The sequence below is a fragment of the Lonchura striata genome, chromosome 13 (genome assembly GCF_046129695.1).
Source record: "Lonchura striata isolate bLonStr1 chromosome 13, bLonStr1.mat, whole genome shotgun sequence".
Classification (NCBI taxonomy): domain Eukaryota; kingdom Metazoa; phylum Chordata; class Aves; order Passeriformes; family Estrildidae; genus Lonchura; species Lonchura striata.
The window spans coordinates 22,769,899-22,782,739 of record NC_134615.1 but is presented as its reverse complement, the minus strand read 5'-3'; the positions used below and the strand labels follow the sequence as shown (position 1 = coordinate 22,782,739).

The following is a 12,841-nucleotide window of genomic DNA, read 5'->3' as shown; positions in this document are numbered from 1 at the left end:
GGAGAAAGCGGGTGCACGTTGGGCTGTGGAGTCTGTCAGCTGAGCTGGGGGCTTTTAAAAATCTGCTCTAATTTTTATGCTGCATGTGGAATGGCTAATCCCATAAAAGACTCGCACCTTTTGACAGATGAAACGCTGCTGTTCCTCACTTATTTGAGCAAAATATTTTTATAGATGGTATTAGCTCTGTGGCTCCAAGGGTAATGCAGTCCTTACACGAGAAAGATCTTGCTTTGATCTGACAGCTTTCAAGATCCATTTCCAGTCTTGGAGTTCCATTAAGTCTGTTTGTAATGGTGCCCTCAGACTTTTTTTCTGTTTATATGACTCCTTGGGTGTTAATGTTGCTCTGTATTTGAGTTTTCTTTAATAAACGGAAGGAATAATTGGGGTCAGGAAAGGAAATAATCATGTTGGAAGGTGCAGTTAATTATATCAGGTATTTTGGGCTCCAGAATTCTTTGTCTTGATTCTAATGTTTTCTTCAAGCTGTAGGATGTAGTGAAATTATCAGATCATCAAACTAGGACAGTGAGGCAGGGTGATGTGTGATGGTTAATTTTGGGAGTGTGAAATGAGTGTGGCTGCAGGCTTGATGTCCATGAGGGTTATGGAGGATAGGAGGGATGGTTTTTCTGGTGAGCAGCTCTTTCCCTCTTCTGTGGGGAAAGAGATGGTCTTCTGTGTGGTCTAGTGTTCATCCAGTGGGATCTACATGGTCCTGTGTCCATCCAACATGATTTAAATGATCTTGTGTCCATCCTACATCACCTACATGGTCTTGTGTCCATCCTACATCACCTGCATGGTCTTGTTTCCATCCAGTGGGACCTTTGTGGTCCTGTGTCCATCCAACGTGATTGGTTTGGTTCTGTGTCTGTCCGGTGGGGTCTTCTGTCCGTCCAGCATGGTCTGTTTGGTCCTGCTGGTTGTGTGTACATCCAGTGGGATCTCCATGGTCATGTGTCTTTCCAAGGTGACCCACATGGTCCCCAGTCCCTCGAGGGTGGCACGGGAGCCCGGTGGCTCAGCAGCCCCGTGCAGGGCTCGGGTGGGTGCTGCAGGAGCAGCCTCCCCGCTCCCTCTGCTCCTCCTCCCTCGGGGCCCCACCGGCGTCTGGCCAGACCTCACGGCTGAGAAACCATGCTGGCTTTTCCTGCCCCTCTCGGCGCTGGCTGGGAGAGCGTGAGCTCCCAAGGAGGACGTCTGGAAGCTCCGTCTCTAGGTTTGTTCCTGCTTTCCGGAGCTCACCGCGTGGCTAAGGCGTGCAGCTTTGGTTGCCGTGTAGCTGTAGTGAGCAGAGGCTGGAATTGCAGCCTGGGAAGGCCGAGGGATTGAGAAGCACAGATCCCCACAGCGAGCGGGTGGCAGCGCCAGGGAGGGAGCTGGAGTCAGAAGAAAGTGATGTTTTTTTCTAGGTCAGGGTTGAAGGCACTGTCAGGGTGGTGATGTGCAGCATATCTTACTGTCTGCATTGTCCCTGCCATATGGATGTGTGCACGCTGCCCTTGGCATTCAGGCATTGAATTATTTATCCTCTCCAAATCTGGAGGCAGCCTTTCTTCCCCTGCCTCGAAGAAAACCAAACTTACCCGATGAGTGTTTTTAAAATAAACCTTCCGCTGTGAATTACTGCAGTGGCAGGAGCAGGGTATTGATTGTATGTTGCGTTTGGATTCGGAAACCAAAGGTTACAACACTGGATATCTTGTGGAAACACTGAAATATTTATTTTGCTGTTAGGTGCAAGTGTGTCTGTGCTGGTGTTGGGTTTGTGTGTGGCTGAAATGCCATGTAATGAAATTTCCGGACTTGGAGAATGGAAAAGCTAGAAAACTTAGTAGTATGTGTAAAAGCAGCTTGATCTCAGCTCTGTGTGAGGGGATGGATGTTTTTCTGGGGAGAAGGCGTCTCCTTTCCTCTTGTGCTGCGTTGGATTTGCAGTGAGAGGAATGTTAAGGTGGTCCTGGTTGGGGCGATGGGTTTTGGGTCTCACTGGGGGTGTGGGTGTTCACAGGGTGTCATGGAAGGGTGGTTGCAGGCTCGGGGAAGCAAAGGCTGGAGGGAGCTGGCTCTGTAATTATTTTTGAGAGACTGACAGCTTTGCAGGATAGAAACAGTCTCGAATAATTTACCTTTAGAGCAGCGTAAAGCTGCTAAAACTGTGTCACAGGCATGGGAAAGAATCAGAGAGTCAAGAAGGGAGATGTTACCCTCTAAAAAATTCACCACGATCTGCAGGCAGCGTGTCCCTGAAGGCTCAGCAGCCAGAGGCTTGGAAATACGGCGCTGCCCTCAATATCGGGATGTGAAATGAAAGGATGTGTAATTAGGAACTCCAAAAAAAAAAAAAAAAAGGCATTAAATAGCTTTAGAGGTGAATGGAAGCTTCATTATTGAGCACCAACTGCTTAGCTACAGTTCGTGGTGCCTCTTTCTTTCAAATCACGCACACATGAAAGTGCTCCCCGCCCCCAGCCGGGGCCTTATCGGCTTATCTGGGCAGGAGTTCAGAGCCATAAAAACTATATCCTGCTTACACCTTCCAGCCGATCCTGTGACCTGTGCTGTGTAAACAAGTTGTACCAGGAGCTCCGAATGACTGGTAAGTGGCTGGGTTTCTGCAGGCTGGTTAGGTCCAGGAGGAGCCAAGATAAAGTTCCAAGAAGTTCCCCGTTGGGAATGGTCTCCTGATAGCTGCTGCAGGGAGGAGGTGGCTGGGCTGAGATCCTGCTGACTGTGGCGGTGACTGTATCCCATGGAAAGCACTTTGGGATAGACTTTACACTCCGGGGCTGGTGTTTTCCACGTTCTGCAGGAGGATGGCTGTGGCAGATTGTGAAATGTCAGCGTTGTGGTAGCAACACCGACCGGCGCTCCGCGGTTGCGTCAGGCCTTGGATGTGCTGGAGATGTAAGCCTGTCTATAAATATATCCATATATCTTTGGATGCGTGAGATTAGCCGTGGCAGTGCTGGGAAGAGATGTAGGTAATGCAGGGAAGGGGTGTGTGTGGGGGGACACAAACGTCCTGCTCCTGGCTGTGCTCTGGGTGTTTAAATACCAGCGGGCGCTCTGGCTACGGCGCTTGGCTGCTGCCCACCCCGAGCTGTCTCCGTGGTTTCATCTTGCAGCTCGGCACAGGCAGATCCATTTAGCCAAGCTGGACTGTAACGAGCAAGTTTGGGCATTCAGTGTGTGAAACTTCACCTTTCTCAGCAGCCCAAGGGTCGAGTGCACGGGTTTGAAGATGAAAACCTGTTCTCCTTGAATGTTGACCTTTTTTGTTCGTGTGGTTTCTTGTCCCCACGTATGGGGGAATGTGCTGGGTTTGGGAATTAGGCTGGCTGGTGGCTGCTCTGGTTTCCCTCCTCGCCCTGGCCTGTCCTGGCACGTGCTGGGGTCCTGCATGGTGGCTCCCTTGGCTCTGGGCTCTCTGTTCCTCATTTTCCCTGCAGCCTGGAAGGTTTCTGGCTCTCCCAGGAGATCAGAGGTGCCCTGTGTTACTCAGCTGCTCTGCAGTGAATTTAGTTCCCTTCTCCTGTGATCAGCACTGGCACTGGGGTGTTAAACTGGTTCTGTGGTGAGAGTTGAATTCCTCTGAGTTAGTCCAGGGGGGAAGGGATCAGACAAGAAGTCAACTTCGTGGCTCTTTCCTGGTGTGCTGGGTAGAGCTCCTTGGTTAGGGAGTTGGAGGCTGTAGTCTTAAAATGCTGAATTTAATTTTCTCCTGCAGTGTGTTCTGTCTGTGAGTTTCCCCTGCTTCACCCACCAGGATGTTTCTTCTCCCTCTTGTCTGTCCCTCCCTCCCCTTTCCCAGGAGCCTCATCTGATGGAGGTTCTGCTCTTGCCTTGGTCCTCCTCATCCAAGATTCTTGTCTCTAATTTTAGCCTGTCTGCCTTTTGAGGTCTCCTCCCGTCTGTTCCTGCCTTTCTCCTCTCCGAGTTCTTCCTGTATCTTCCTCTGGAGAGCTGGACCTCGATTTTTGCCTGGTGGGAAGTGAGGGAAGCAGTGGGTGTGTTGAGGTGAGGGCTCCTGAGGTGTGGGGAATGCTGGCAGGGATGTTTGGGGTGCTGTGTGCTCACAGGGAGCAGTTCCTTCCCTCTCCTGCATCTTCCTTGCTGTCCTGGCTTGGATCTGCTTTTGGAATCTCTTGTGGATTGACCCTGTATTTGTACGATGGGGCTCTCTACCATGAGGTTACTCGTGGTGGTAGTGCTGCCCAGCAGCCTGGTGTCCCTGAATCTCCTGCCCTTTTCCCTGCAGGAAAGCTGCAGGCTGCCTGTTTTCCCTGGAATCTCACTCCACGTTAGAATGCATTTGCTTACGGTTACAGAGAAAATGACTTTTGTAACAGGGAGGCATCTGACACAGTCAGTCAGGTCTCCTCCCAAGGAAGTGGAGCCCATCAAGGAGAACAGGGAACCTGGCCCTGGAGCCTGGGCATCCAGGAATGCTGCTCATCCTGGTGGGATCCACCTGCTTGGGTGCCCTGGGAGCACGGTGTGTGCAGCATAATCTGATTTGTGCCTGGAATATAAATCCTGGCTGTTGCAGGCATGCAGCCTGGGGTTTTACAAGTTCTTTTGTGAAAACAGCATTCAGCCCCTCCACTGCTGCAGCATGGAGCTTCCCTGGAAACCCAATCCCAGCAATTAGTGAGGTTTGCAGAGGATCCTAGCAACTGCTGCTGAGGTTCCATTGGCAGGGGTTAGGTTTTGTTTTTTAGACTGTTTATGGTTGCATTCTGTGCATTGTATGGAGATACACAAACGAAAGCACAAGAAGTTCCACCTCAGCATGAGGGGGAATTCTCCTTGGAGGGTGGCAGAGTATTGGCACAGCTGCCCAGGGAGGGCACGGGGGTCTCCCCACCTGGAGACATTCCAAACCCACCTGGACGTGTTCCTGTGTCACCTGCTGCGAGTGCCTGTGCCTTGGCAGGGGTGGGACTGGATGATCTCCAGAGCTCCCTTCCAGCCCTCCTCTGCCTGCATATCCCGTGGAGGGAAAGGAGAGGGCCGTGGGGCTGGGCTGAAGCGGTGATGGGAGCGCTGCCGTGGGCTCTGCGGGAAGCTGATCCTCGGGAAAAGTGGAGCATGGCTGGAATATATTGGGTGGTGTGTGACTTTGGTGTTGGTGGGTAACCTGAGCTCACCTGTGAGGAGTTTTGTTACCCAGCTACTCTCTGACCCGACTTGCTTTTGTCAACAGTGGCTCTGGCTGGTTGGGGAGCCATGCTTTCCACCAGGGTGGTTATGTAAAACCTTAACGCGCTGCGCTCTTCCAGCTCGCCTTTACAACGTGCGCGAGGCTCCGGCTGCAACTTCAAAGGAGGGAGTTTGCTTTATGGTTGAACCTATGAGCAGTTTTATGTGCAGGGTGGAGTGAACTCGTGGAGAAGATTGCAGTTTTCCCACTGTCATAAAAAGTTACGATCCCCATGATGGGAGCATTGTTCCGTAGGCGGAGGCAGGAGGCAGATGCGGAGGTCAGCGGGCGCGCGCGCAGCCAGCTCAGATGTGCCAGCGCGCTGAATGCCCCGCTCTGTGCTCCCAGCTCTCCCAAACGCCTTCAAAAAGTGCCTTGTGCTCTTTCTGGGCCTTCCTAAGAAACCTGCACCTGTGTTACTCGCGGAACAGGCAGAGCATTTCCATGGGAAAGGAACTTGGCGGGGCGGCTGAGGGGGGGCTGTTTTCCAGGGCAGTATTTCAGAGCCTTCTGAAAACGTGGCGTTTCAGTGGCACAGACTGTGAGTCAGTTTATAACCTCCTTCCTTTCTCTGGGCTTTTCTTTGGGGTACGAGCCAAGGGAGTTAAAAAAAATAACCAAGTGGCTGCATCTTGACGAGCCTCATTCCAATTAACTTCCCTCATGCTCCAGAACATATATTCCTTAAACTGAGATACCCTGAATAGTCCTTTTTTTGGGAATGTAATTGGTGATGGTGGGGAGAGTATGATCAACTTTTGCAGCCTTAATTGTGGGCTTTTCTAGAAGTATTTCAGTGGCCTGTGCTTTCTTTAAACCCTGGTGGGATATAAGATTCTCCCAGCTGTGGAGTCAGCACCCCAAATTCTGAGGTATAAAACATCTTACAGTTCTCAGTAAGTTACAGCTGATGAAAATAAGTCACTATTCCAGTTTCAGTCAGATCTCTCTAAATATAAACTTAACCTCTCGTTTGTACTGGGATGGGGAGGCATAAATGTGTCTTTGTTTGCAGCCAGGAAAATTAAAGGTTCACAACATTCAGAAATGTGCGTTTTAGGTCTCCTAAAAACCTCTTCCTTAAAGAGTGTTTCTGTTTGGAAATGGGCAAATACTTTGGGTATTCTTCAGAAGAATTTTATTCTTATGAGTAAACTGAAACTTGTGGGGGCAAAAAAAGACTCTAATCCTTCTCTTTGGGCGATCCATTAGCTGCTCCAGCTGCCTTTTATTTATTTTTGTAGACACATGTGTGAATGTAAACATTTTATCTGGAATGGCCTTGCAAATGTTCCCGCATTAACATATATTGTCATGGAGAATAATTTTCATTTAACTGTAATTTGCTTTATATTTTCCTGCCTGGTTGCCATGGAAATGCAGACGGATGTGGCAGGGACTCCTCGCAGGAGCCAGGTTATGGATTGCCTCTCTAATGGACCTCTGTTAATCACACTGCAGCCTGCACTGGAGGAACCAGGGCTCTTTGCAGGAGACACTTTATATAGATAAACTGTGAGATGCCTGTGGTACCATAGCTTAATATTCAGAGTTACCAAGGATGTTTTTCCCTTCTCCAGAAGTTTTTTATCATAAGAACTATGTATTATGGTCCTGGAATTGAGATATATTTATTTAGATTTAATGTCGGTTAGACTTGATTTTCAATTTTCATTTCATTTGCTGTAATAGCTTAACTGGTAATGTTCTTTTCTGGGTTGAGTTTAAGATCTGAAACGCTTGAAACAGAGCAGTGAAACATTTGTTATCCTTATCCCTGCGCAAGAAGTTGACTTGGTTTTCATAATAATGTGTTTGTGCTTTTGTGTTTCCTTTTGGCTGCCAGCAGGTAGAAAGGTGACAAAGAGAGATTTTATTACATTCATTACCTGTGGATTTTGGGTTTGTTTTGCACCTCTTGTTTTTGGCTGCCTCGTCCACAGCACAGCTGCTGTTCTGAGCTGAGCCCATGCAGCGTGTCCAGGGATGGGAAGGGATGTGGGGCAGGGTCTGGAGCACCAGGAGGGGCTGAGGGAGCTCAGGGGGCTCAGCCTGGAGAAGAAGAGGCTGTGGGGACCCTCTGGTTCAGGAGGTGTTACAAACCACGTAGATGTGACACGTGGTTTGGTGGTGGTGCTGGCAGTGCTGGGCTTGATGATCTCAGAGGCTTTTCCAAACTAAACTACTCTGTGATCTCCAGGATTATCAGTGCTCAGATTCCTGACGTTCTAGGATGCTGATCTCTGCCTTTGTTGGATCCTTGGAAGGAGCTGCCTTCTAACTCCTGAGATAAGAATCGTGGTGGCATGGCTTCAAACTGAACTCGCCAATTAACAAATGATTCATTTTTGGTTAATGGCGATGAGCTCAAGGAGAGAAAAATCAACCACCCAGGATTGCTCTGGGTACTTTGATGGCAGAAACCTCAAATTGTAACTTAGAGACATGAATTTCATTTGTCTCCTGGATCAGACCCCTCCCCATGAATTTTTGGGTGGGTTTTGAAGGGCAGCTGCCTTGGCCCTTCCTTTGCTGCTGGTTGTGGTCAGATGCCCATGGCCGGTTACGTAAGGCCGGATTACTCCAGCACGTGGATGCTTCCCCATGCATATGGTCTCACAGTTATTTCTTGGTACTTTACAGGAGGAATTGGGTAACATTTTGTTCTGTAATGCAGGATGAAGAAACCCAGCATGTTTTTCTGTAATGGCGTATAAACAAGTAGTGTAACATCCTATTTCAGGCGTTTGGAGGAGGAAGGGCTCAGGAGGGGAGGCTGAAGCAAAGCTTTATTTTCCTAGACCTACACACCAGATTTTAGTAGCTTTGCCTTTGGTGGATGCTGAGAGTGTTACAAATAAGCTGGTTTTTTGAGTCTGTAAGCTCAATTCAGTGGGTGCTGGGGGTGTGGAGGAGCCTTGGTTGTAGAGGTTACCTCTGGTCCCCTTTGCATTTCTGTGTCTTTAACCAGCTGATGTTGGTGCTCTTTTGCTGCTCACGAGGGCTGAATGTGATTCATAGTCTAAGGCCAGTCTAATTTTAGTAAAAGTCTGAAAAATAGCTTGGCTTTACTCAGGACTTTTGGGTTTTGTGTGTAGCCTTTTTGCATTTTTCCTTTTTTTTTATTTTTCCTCTCCTTTTCTGCCTGTTGTCCCACGAATACTCAGAATTGAGCATTTGTGTTCCCCAGTGGCACATTTGGGATTCCCAAATGCACCTCTGAGGTGAGTAGGTGAGGCAGTCTGCATCTAGGCAGTGCCATCTCTGAACTCTTGGATGGGACAGCCAGAATACCTGGCAATTTGTGAAACAATAAACTCTCTAGTTACTGATTACTCTCTAATTCATAGTTTTGCTTGTGTTTTATTCAATTTTTTGGGCTCCTGGATCTGAGGCAGTAATCCCTGCACACCTGCCAGGTGTTTTTCCCCAAGGTGTGTCCCTGAAGGGTTGGTGATGAATGGCACTGTTGTAGGTAGAAGCTAATGTGACTAAGTCACCTTTTGTGGCCTGGGAATGGACTCCTGCACCTGATAATTGGGTTAAACATTGGCTCATGTTTAACCAGGAGAGCAGAGAGGCTTTGGTGGCCATTGAAGTGTTTGGCTGCCTTGGAAGCTTCACTGAGGATATTCTTCATCGGGATTTGGAGTGCCAGGACAAGGACAATGGCTTCACACTGCCAGGGGAAGAGGTTTGATGGGATTTTGGGAAGGATTCCTCCCCTGGGAGGGTGGGGAGACCCTGGCACAGGTGCCAGAGCAGCTGTGGCTGCCCCTGGATCCCTGGCAGTGCCCAAGGCCAGGCTGGACAGGGCTTGGAGCAGCCTGGGCTGGTGGAAGGTGTCCCTGCCATGGCAGGGGTGGAACTGGATAAGTTCTAAGATCCCTTCCAACCAAAACCATTCCGTGATATTTTTCAGGTTTGCTCACTTGGGTTTGAACAGCAGTTAATGTTGCTTTACCAGTACTCATAGGAAAGGGTTAGTTGCAGGTAAAACATAAAGCCAAACTGTTGTTCTGCTCCTTTCAGTCTCCTGGAAGCTTGGGTTGACTTTGAGCCCTTTATCCCATGTTGTGCCATGAGCACGGCTTTGAATTGATCTCCATTAATTGTGCCAGAGATCTGGGAGTAAAGAGCTCTTTTAATGCATTGCTGTTCCCCAAAATTGGTGCAAATCGGGATGAGCTGGGGGGGGGGAGGTTAGAGGAGCTGCCTTGTGTGCAGTCGTGGGAAGAGGGATTTCTTCAGGGAATGGGTGAATTGTTTCCTTCTGCTCTGAGCAGCCTTTTAATGAGCTGCCCTCTCCAGGGTGCAGAGAGATGAACCTCCCATGGCTATCTCCAGCCTGGGAGGCTTCCACCACATCGCTGCCTTCGGATCCTTGGAGCTAAAAATACATCCATGCTGCACAGCAGACTCCAGGCACGTTAATCTGTTCCCTTTAGGAAGGAGGCTTGTGGTACTGGATGAACTACTGTGGAAATTTTATTTTTGCTGTGCAGTGTTACCAGTTCTCTTCTTCCAACGGAAAAATGTTGTGGAAAATCGTTGTTCTGGTTGGAATTCCCTCTCTGACAACAATAGCAGCAATGGGGTGGAGTGCTTTGGAATTGTTTAGCGAGGAAAAGTTTTGGAGGAGCAAGCTCTCCCGGGCTGCCCTGGCTCCACTGCATGATTCCTCTGCGCCGTTCAGGCTCCTGCAGGAGCGTTCCCACCACTGGATTTTGGGATTCTTCTGACCACTGCTGGCTCTTCCAGCACAGCCCTGTAAGAATGCTTTGTCTCTATGGGTTGCTCTGCCACCTTGTCCCGTTCAGCTGGGCTCGTTTGGCTGTAATTGAGCACGTTTTCCTGGGATGGGGAGGAATGGGAGCCTGCCAGGCTAACACCTCACAGGGCTCCTGGAGTTATTGCTACCTGTGAGCACAGTGATTCATCCCCAAGGCAGGCACAGCTCGTGCCCTCCACACCTCCCTGGAGCTCCAGCCACGCTCACACCGTGTGCTCCAGCCTTCCTGGCTGCAGGCTCAGCTGGGATGCTGCTCTTTCCTGCCAGCCTTGCTTCCCAGGTAACTTTGGGAACGTTTTGGGGCAGCAGCAGCAGCGCCAGGGCCGATTTGGACACAGCACTGAGGGCTGGAGCTGCGTTTTGTGCCTGGTGTTGAACAGCTCAGTGCTGCTGAAAGCTCAAGTTCCAACTTGAGCTGCTGCTGTTGGTGCCAGTGGGGCGTTTGAGGTCTGGATCCGGGCTGACTCGCAGCCAGGGTTGCGTAAGCACGCGTAGCTCCCTGCTCCAGCAGACATGGCTTCTGCCTCTCCACCTATTTAAGATTCAGTGTATTTTTCCCCTTTGATGTTTGGCTTACCTTGACAGGCTGGGAGAGCTGGGCTTGTTCAGCCTGGAGAAAAGAAGGTTCTGGGCAGACCTTAGAACCCCTTCCAGTGATAAAAGGGCTCCAGGAGAGCTGGAGAGGGGGTTTGGAGAAGGGCCTGGAGTGGCAGAACAAGGAGGACCAGCTTCTAGCTGAAAGAATGAAAGATTTAGCTTTGATATTAGGTGTAATTTTTTTCTTATAGGGTGCTGAACCCTTGGCACAGGGTGCCCAGAGAAGCTGTGGCTGCCCCTGGATGTGTCCAAGGCCAGACTGGGCAGGGCTTGGAACAACTTGGGGTAGTGGAAGGGGTCCCTGCCCATGGCAGGGGTGGCACTGGATGGGCTTTAGGGTCCCTTCCAACCCAAACCATCCTGTGATGTTGACACAGGAGCTCACCTGCTCCACCAGCCTCTGTTTTCCCTGGCTGTGCTGCCTTGCTGCTGCTCATTAGCACAGGCTCAGTCACAAGCTGCTCAGACAGCCTGAACCATTTGTAAGGAAACTGTCTTTAAAGTATGGATGGCATTAGAGGGACTCAGGCTTAAAATTAGAAACTGTTTATGATGCACAGTTGTAGTTGTTTACCTTGAACCATAATTATCTTATTTCCTGAGTTAAAAACGTCACGTCAGCTTGCTGAAGCAAGATTTGATGACAAAGGAATTGTTTTTAGCCACCAGCAGAGCAAAGAACACTTCAAAATGTGTGTCTAAATATGATTTTATAACCTAAAATGTACCACACTCAGGATTTTAAATTGGCTCTGGAAGTTGCGTGGGCTTACGGGTCGGCCATTTGGCCGGGGATCAAGGGACTGGGTTTAATCCTGACTCTGTCCTTTTGTCCTCTGAGCGTTTTCCTTGCCACCCTCTGTGCTGTGTGTTTGGATGGCCTGTGTTGGAGGGGAGGGCTGTGCCCTTCCTGGGGTGCAGGGCTGAGGCTCCCCCACCCTCCAGCCAGGGCCAGGAGCCCAGCCAGCCCCTCGGAGCAGGGAGCGGTGGCCAGAGGAGCATCAGGAGGTTCCTGCTGCTCTGGCAGCTTCAGCTGCCTCATGGGCAACTCTGGAGTGCCCGAGAGAGAAGCTGGGCAGGGGCAGAACCTGCACTCTCAAGCCCCTCTGAGCAGCCAGGGCACCTCAGAGGGCACAGACATCCTTGTTTTAGCATTATTACTTATTATTATATTTCCTTAGTTCATTATCCAGCTGTGCTCTCTGATCCCGTGTGCCTGAGGTGGGCTGTGCCCTCCTCACACCCCTCTCCAGCCTGGATTTCTGTGCCCTGAGTGAGACAGCAGCTGCTCCTTCTTACCTGTGCCTGGTGCTGCCAGGATGCTCCTTTCCTGGGAGAATGGAGAGTGGGAGGGCAGCAGCTTCTTTAATGATGACAACTGCTACTTAAACCCGTTCAGGGCTTAGAATAGAAAGGAAGAAAGATCAGTGGAAGCTGTAGGTGCTTTCAATGTATGTGGGATTTTTAAGGAATCCTTTTATTCTGACCTTAACTTGCCAGGCCCCAGACAATAGGGGAGGGATGCTGTGTGGAAATCAAGGAGGTGCTTCCTTTCAGCTCTTTCTTTGCTGTGTAATTTGAGGTGGTTGTAAGGCACTTGTAACTCAGGAATTGTAGACTTGGGCACATTCTTCAATTACATTTTTCATGTTGCTTTCTGGGGACCTCCTGGATTGTCCAGCCAGGTAATGATGTCTGATCTTGCATATCTGGGTGTGGGGCTGCCACCTGCATATTCCTAATAAACCTGTATTTGAGTTGTTGAAATGTCTGGTTGTAACACTGCTGTCACCACAGAGTTTTCTTGGCTGGGGAGGTGATATTCAGCCAGCTCAGAATCCAGCCAGGAGCCAGTCCATGGGTGTTTGCTGTGTTTTTTCCCTCTGTGAGGGAGCCTGGCTGTTCTTGAAGGCTGATCAGTGACTTCCTTGGCTCCTCCTTGGCTAATTAGTGTGCTTTAAAATGGGATGCTTGCATCTTTTTCACCAATCAGCATTCACAAAGGAAAGGAAATAGTTCAGATATTAATAGTAACCTATATCCAATTTGCCATGAAATTACACAGATGCAAATGTCTGGGGCTGCAAAGGTGACAAATGTGTCTGTCTGTCACTCTTTTCTCTTGAAAAATTGTATTTTCTCGATGTGTTAAAACCAAGCACAGAGTAAGAAATGCAGATTTCATTTTTAAATGAAGCAGAGCTCATTGTGGCCTAGTGGCATTATTCACCCTCCTGCTT

General features: G+C 49.5%; 1 protein-coding gene across 4 annotated transcripts in view; it reads left to right on the top strand.

Moving 5' to 3' along the window:
- ANKRD11 (ankyrin repeat domain containing 11) overlaps positions 1-12,841 on the top strand; it is a 135,987-nt gene that overhangs the window by 10,622 nt on the left and 112,524 nt on the right. The window contains exon 1 of one of the 4 annotated variants that reach the window (XM_021526921.3): positions 1,205-1,225. The exons of 2 other annotated variants lie outside the window; for them this stretch is intronic. The gene's annotated coding sequence lies outside the window, so the exon portion shown is untranslated. Of the gene's footprint in view, positions 1-1,204; positions 1,226-2,586; positions 2,606-12,841 lie in introns of those variants that run through there. One more of the 4 variants, XM_021526922.2, reaches the window with a different exon arrangement.